The following is a 7,202-nucleotide window of genomic DNA, read 5'->3' as shown; positions in this document are numbered from 1 at the left end:
CCCCCCCCCCCCCCCCCCGCCCCGAGTGACAGGGAAGGGAGGGCGTGTGAAGGCACTGAAGCTTAGAGGATCAGCATGGGGTGCAGGACGCAGAGCCCATGAGGGGCCCGGCCTTGCCCGGGCTTCCTCTCCACTCATCCACCTCCTAACCAAAGAGCAGGGTCCCAAGTGTCCTCTATCTGGGTGACTCGTCCGTCGCCTGCCACATTCCACCAGCACCCTGGAACGTGAAGCCAGGATTCCTACAGCCCTGTCTCTGAGGCCTCAGACTCCTCACGGAGCCCTGACTGCCTCATTTGTCATAATGGGCAGAAGTGTCCCTTCCTGGCAGGACTGCGCATCGGATGAAGTAAGGTGCCTGGCACAGAGGAGCGCTCACTTAATTGATCCCTGCTCGTATTCCTGTCTTGTTATCTCCTGGCAGAACAGCAGAGTTAGGGGAGTCACCTCTGCAGGCTCTCAGAAGAGGACCCTCTGCTCACCCCAGTCATCCTGTCTGCTAGGCCTCTTTCATAGTCCCTCTTTCCCTCACACTTCCCTCTGGTCCTGGAGATTCCTCCTGAAGCTTCACAGCCACCCTTCATGTTGCCTTCTCAAGCTCCAGATTCTCAACCCCTTTGCCCCAAAAGCTCCAGATCAGGAGAGGGGCCCAGAGAGCTCAGGCTTTGGAGAGATGGCTGATGGGGGGCTGCGTGGGAAGAGGGGTCCTGGGAACAGCTGGTGCTGGGGTGGAGGCAGAGGAGGCGAGAGCGGGGAGAGGGAGGAGAGTCAGCTCCTGGTACTGGCTTCTGGGAGGAGCAGGCTGGGGGCAGGGGGTGAAGCGGTTATGGGTAGCGGGAGGTGCAGTGTGACCGGCTGCAGCCTTTGGGGCTGGGGTGCCCCCGTGAGCTGGCGTGGGTCTGTCTGTGAAGGTGTGTGTGTGTCGTTTTGACCTTTTTTATGCCCGGAGCTGGGTGAGTGACTGTGAGTGTCTGCTGGGCTTGTGGGTGGAAGAAGGCGGGGGTTGCTCACACACAGGGCTGGGGAGTGCGAGGGCCTGACACCTGCTCTTGGAACCCTCCCCTGGTAAGTAAGAGTCGGAGCAGGCCCGTCCCAGCCCCTTCCCCTGGCCTGCATGTGTCTGTCTAAAGTGTGCTTGTGTGCAAGCGTTCACGTCCCTGCTGCAGTCCCAGCCCTGGCGGAGGAGCAGCAGCTGTTCCACGTGGTGCACTTCTGGGTCCATGAAATATTTAAGGTTACAGGGATGTGTCTTGGCGATGCAGTCACTTAACAGCCCCCACCCCCCGCTACTCTGGGAGCTCCAATCTGGGCTGATGGGGTGCTCTTTGTCGTCTCACTTTCTGCTGTTATTTCTCTCTCCTCCTCACCCCCACTAACCCTCTCACGCCTTAATTCACAAATCCTCACGCCAACCAGGAGGGTAGGCAGGTGTGACTTTATTTTAGTTTACTTTTCAAGGGCAGGGGCGTGTAGAGAGGTGATGCTGGGAGGGGCTGCCTGGGCTGGGATTTGGGAGATCAGAGTTCACTTTCTCCCTCTGCTACCAACTCTCTGGGCCACTCAGGGCAATCACCCTCCCTGGTCCCCTCGCAATGGTCTCAGTTTCCTCATCTGTAAAATGAGGGCGACCGTGTGACTGCACAGGTTTCCTCCCATTCTAATATTTTTCATTCTGAGTTAAGGGTGCTCCAGCCACATAGCCAGGGAGTCTCAGAACCAGGGTTGGAACACAGGAGGCAGGGACCTCACCTCCCTCTTTGCATGGCCCCTGCTTGACTGTTGTGGCAGGGGTAGCCCTGGGCTTGTTGAACACACGTGGCAGGCACACTCTCTCACACACAGCTCTGAGGAGGTGAGGCTAGAGACCGATTTTCTTCTCCCAAAGGAGCAACGACCCCATCCAAGTGGTCCCCCTGGGAAGGCATGTGCTCACACCAATTTGCCACAGTTTCTCAAACATTTCTGGAAACTCTTCTGGAAGCATCTCAGAGCTTGTGGCGTATGCTCTGGAAATCCTCACTGGGGAGCGAACGCTCCAGGGTGGCTTTGCTCCTCTGGGAATGACTGAGAGTCTTTAGGGGACCAGCCTTGTGAAGAAGGAGGGGGGCCTAGTGGGGAGCAGAACTTGATCTGGAACAGAGGTGTGGGTGCCCTGCAGTGAGGCTGTGTGTCTCCTGGTCTCCAGAGCCCATCTAGAAGGTGTCTCCGCAAGAGAACTTTCCAGAGCTTCTTGCGAGCCCAGCAGCACCTTTGGAGTAGATGTGTGGCCTCTCAGGGGATGACGTGGAAGGCCCAGCCTCCTCCAACTGGGTAAGTCCTGGTTTGCCTGTGAAAAAGCCCAGCGTTGCAGTTCTGCCAGGCTTGGGTGCACACCCCCCTGCAGCTGGCGCTCTCGGGAATGGGGCCAGAGCTGGTGACTCACACAGAGGGGATGCTCATTTCCAAAGCTCTTTGCCTCTTCTTGAATCACAAACTGGTAGAGGTGGAAGAGACTTACAGATCAGCCAATCCAACCTCCTGGAGCCAGAGAGGGGAAACTGAGGCCAAGAGAGAGGAAGCAGCTCTCCTAAGGACTAGAACCCATGCCAATGCTTTTCCCAAGAAACTAGACTTGGTGTCTCTGGCAGAGCAATGGCTGAACCTGAAGCAGGGGCATGGACCAGATGACCTCTTGAGATGCGTTTTAACCCTGTGATCATCACCAGTCCAGAAGACCCAATCCCTAGCTAGCCCCTTCCATCCCCAACTAACAGGTTGAATTTATTCTTCTAACCAATATTTATTGGGTATTCATTTGTGCCAGGCATTATGCTAGGTGCTGGAGATCCAGTGGAGCACAAAACAGATCGTTTCTGTCCGCTGGCATCTTACCGCCCAGCAGGGGTCAGGGCAGTGGTGGGACAAACAAGGAATTATCAGTGATGAATCCTACAAAAGTGTAAGTACAAGAATGCAGAGCATTGAAAAAGGAGGAAGGTCAACGTAACCTCTGCCTGCTCAGATGCTCCTTCCAGCATGGAGTAGTCGGCCTGCATGCAAATCCCAGCTCTGCCACTTAGTAGCTCTGTGACCCTGGGCGTGTTGCTTAACCTCTCTGAGCCTCAAGTTTCTCACCTGTGAATAACAGGTATTCCTATTATTATAGTGAGGGGTGGGAAGAGGTAATGTCCCTAAAGTGCCTAGCAACCGTTAATCACTTAAGAAATGGACATGAGTAGTGAGGAGTTCATCTTAGCACATGTTTTCTCCTTTGACTCCGGGAAAAGCAGGGGTGAAGAAATGGGGAGTTCAATCTTTCAGAATTGGGAGGGTGGTGTCTGCAGGATGCCCCCTGCCCCTTTTCAGCCAGAGCCTCTCCTCCTCACCCTTGTCTGATCAGCTGTTCTCGATGTCCAGCTGTGTCCTCATCAGCATGGATGGTCACCCTGCCCTGCTAATTAACACCCGCCCTGTTAATGATTAAAGCTAATGACTTTGACTTGGGTAGGGATGGAAAATTCCCCAGCCTCGGGACAGGCTGAGGATAGGTTGCCAGGAGTAGGAGGGAAGGGCCCCCTGGGCTCTGGACATGTGGTTGATGGTAAGTGGCTTGGGGAGCAGATGCCTGGTTTTCTCCCCGGGCTGCTCAGCAGGGGAATGTGGATGGAGGGGGATCATCTGAGGGTTGCAGCCCACTCTCCACTCCCTCTCCTCCCAGGCTTGGCAGAGGGCACGGGGCCCCGGCTCCAGCCGTGGCATTCCCCTGGCCAGGGGTTGGCCACTGATTGCTGCTGCAGCGGGAAAGACCTGGGTGAGATGGTATGTTAGTTCCTAGGGCTGCTGGAACAAAGTGCCACTGACTGGGGCTCAAAATGACAGGAAGGTGTTCTCTCACAGTTTTGGAGGCCGCGAGTCTGAAATCCAGGTGCAGCCTGCTCCCTCTGATGGCCCCAGGGGAGAATCCTTCCGGCTCTTTCTAGCTTGTGATGGCCCCAGGTGTTCCGTGTTTTGTGGCAGCATCACTCCAGTGTTTGCCTCTGTCTTCCCTCTTGTTTGTCCTCTGTGTCCTCTCCTCTTCTCACGGAGACAGCAGTCACTGGATTTAGGATCCACCATAAATCCAGGATAGTTTCAACTCAAGAGTCTTAATTAATTACATCTGCAAAGACCCTATTTGCACATAAGGTCACGTTCTGAGGTTCCAGGTGGATGTGAAGTTTTTGGAGACACTGTCTGACCCCCTGCAGATGGTGAGATGGGGCAGGGAGGTGGCGAGCCCTCCGGGAGGCCGTGCTGGAGTTGGCACAGGCCAGAGGCACCATGTCTATAAGAAACAGAGGAAGTGCTCAGGACCCCTGGTTGGGGTTGGACTGGGTCTCAAGGGGCCTAGAAAGGGAGGCTGCTGGTGGTAAAGAGGCGAAGGGATGGGAGCAGGAGTGTTTTAGATTTGAGGAAAGAAGGCAGAGGGGGCTTTGAAGGGAAAATCCTAGGTGTCTGTATTGGAGGGGAGAGTGTGACCTGTGTTCTATTATATGTTGTATATTGTACATATTACATATTGTACATATTTTATATCATGTCATATATTATATGACAATTACAACTTGTCATGTAATAAAAAAATTAAGTTGTATTTTGATTACAAGATGAATTTTATTTCATGACACAATCCTTTATACTTTATTGGGGTGGTAGGCATGGGTAATTTTTTCCCTTGTTCCTGGGTGAAAACCCAGGAAAGCCTCTTAATTATTCTGCTCACTCTCAGGTAAGAGACAGGCTCAATTCAGAACTTAGAACAACCAGGCCAATACATGAATTAAAACCTGAACTATTTCCTGTCACTCTTCTGCAGCCTGTTGGGCCCTGCTCCAGTTGCAGCTGGGGAAGGGGCAAGCGGCTGGCTCTGCTGTCTGTCATGTTCTCCCTCCCCCTCCACCCCCTGTCCTGCCCGTCACCCACTCGCTAGATGCTGTTTCCAGTGAGGTGTGTGGGTGAGGAGGTGGGGGTGGCGCAGAGTGACAGGAGGGGGCGGGTGAGTTTTTGCATGGGTGGGTACTCAGCCTCCCCCTCTATCAGCTGGTGGAGTCCTCGCCCCTTCCTCTCTGCTGTTCTCTGCTGACTCTTCTCTCATGGATGCTTTCCTGGCTCCTCAGAGCTTTGCTGTCAGCCTCGTTCACTTGTGTTCCCTTATCCAGGAACTTGAGCTCCTTCCTCAGCTGCTGGGGTCCTTTTGTCCCTTGAGGTTGCCCTATTGACAGCACAAGATGGATGCATGGGATGCACCTGTTTCTCTCCCAGGACCCACAGCCGGCTCTTCCTTTGCCAGGCAAACTCTGGGTGCCCAGGGCATCCCAGGGCACCAGCTCTGCCAGCCTGCCCACACGGCTGTTCCCTGCTCCTTCTCTCTCCTTCTAAACTTCTGGGTGGCACCCAGGCCCCAGGACACTGCCTCATATTCAGCTCTTGGGGTAGCCCATGAAAGCATCCTTCAGGTTTGCTGTAAGGGGCAGGCCCCTCTCCCCTTCCTTGGGCCCACAGCACGGCTTGCTCCATGCATTTCCTCCTCACAGAGTCCTTCTCTCCACATTACGATGCCTTTTTATAGCCTCGGTCTGGCTGAGGGGGTCAGAAACTAGTTCTTAAAAATTTCCTTTCAAATTCTTCATATGATGATTTGGCACCTCTCTTTGAAATTTCAGCCATTGTCTCTTGGTGCCAAGTTGAAATTCCAATTTTAATATCCTGTTACAAAAGCATCTGGGACGGTTAAGTTTGTGCTGGGAGACGGGAGCACCAGGTTCTAAATCCTTTCCAGCAACTTCCTCCCTGTCGGGAAGGTGAAGACACCGACCAAACTGCCTGGAGGTGGAGTGGCCACCAGAGGGCAGCAGATCCTGCTTCAGACCCTGTTTCCTTCCACGGACTCAGTGGAATTAGGTTTTTTTCCTTGAATTCCCAGGGGCAGGTGGCGCCCACGTGCTGGGCCACCTGGAGGGGCTCAGCTTTCCTGGCATCTTAACCAGTTCTCCAATGTTGGCCCTGATTTCTGACTTTCTGCGGTCTAACCACCATTCTTCCACTGGAAGTATAAAAAACGCCAGTCTGCATTTGACAGGAACAGCTGTTCACTAAACACCTACAGTGTAATGGGCCTGGAGATTAAAGCCACACTCTCTGACCTGGAGAAGCCCTGCCAGGGAGGGAGACCTGTGAACAGACATGATGAACTGCAAGGTAGTAACTGCTGTTGCAGAGGCAGAAGTAAGGGCTTTGTCCCGAACCCATAGAGACAGAGAGTTGATTGGCGGGCGGTTGCCAGGGGCGGGGGTGGGGGCAATGGGTGAAGGCAGTCAAGAGGTACAAACTTCCAGTTAACAGATGAACAAGTCCTGGGGAGTCATGTACAGCAGGGTGACTATAGTTAACAATACTCCATCGTATATTTGAAAGTAGTCAAGAGAGTAGATCTTAAAAGTTCTCATCACACACACACACACAATTCTAACTATGCGAGGTGATGGATGTGCTAACAAAAATGATTGTGGTCATCATTTCCCAATATATACATATATCAAATTTTTACATTGTCCGCCTGAAACTTATACAACGTCATACGTCAATTATATCTCAATAGAGCTGGGGAAAAAAACAAGCAAGAGCTCTGGGAGCACTGAGGAAGGAGCAGGAGCTGGAGAGCACTTCATGGAGGAGGGGAATTGGAGTCAGGTTTATCTTTTAAGGATGAGGAGAACTTTGGGGAAGAAAAGGTGTGAGAATAAGGGGGAGGGAGACCGACAAATCCTGGGGGACAAGGGAGTTGGCAGATGACAGGGAGGGGAGGGTAACAGGAAGGGGTGGGTTGTCAGGGCTATGTTTGGGGTGGGGGAGGTGGGATGGGCCCAGTTGGGGAACTTGGGCAAGACTCCATTTTCTTCTATTGGCAGAGGCAGAGCTTCCCTTTCCACACCCCCAGTCTGTAGGAGGAGTGTCGATGACTGCAAGGATTTTATTGAACTTGGAGGTTATTGGAGAAAATGGGAAGGATGGGAGCCTTGAGCTTCTCAGGGAAGAAACTGTTGAAGGATTTGATGTTGTTTAGCTGAAAGATGACTCAGTTAGGGTGGGGTGATCTTGGCATAACAGCGGGGTGAGGCATGGGCTTTGGAGAGAGTGAGATGGGCGTTGGCACAAATCCTGATTCTTCCAATCCCCGAATGACC

The sequence above is a fragment of the Equus quagga genome, chromosome 1, assembly GCF_021613505.1.
Source record: "Equus quagga isolate Etosha38 chromosome 1, UCLA_HA_Equagga_1.0, whole genome shotgun sequence".
Classification (NCBI taxonomy): domain Eukaryota; kingdom Metazoa; phylum Chordata; class Mammalia; order Perissodactyla; family Equidae; genus Equus; species Equus quagga.
Note: the sequence above shows the minus strand (reverse complement) of the source record.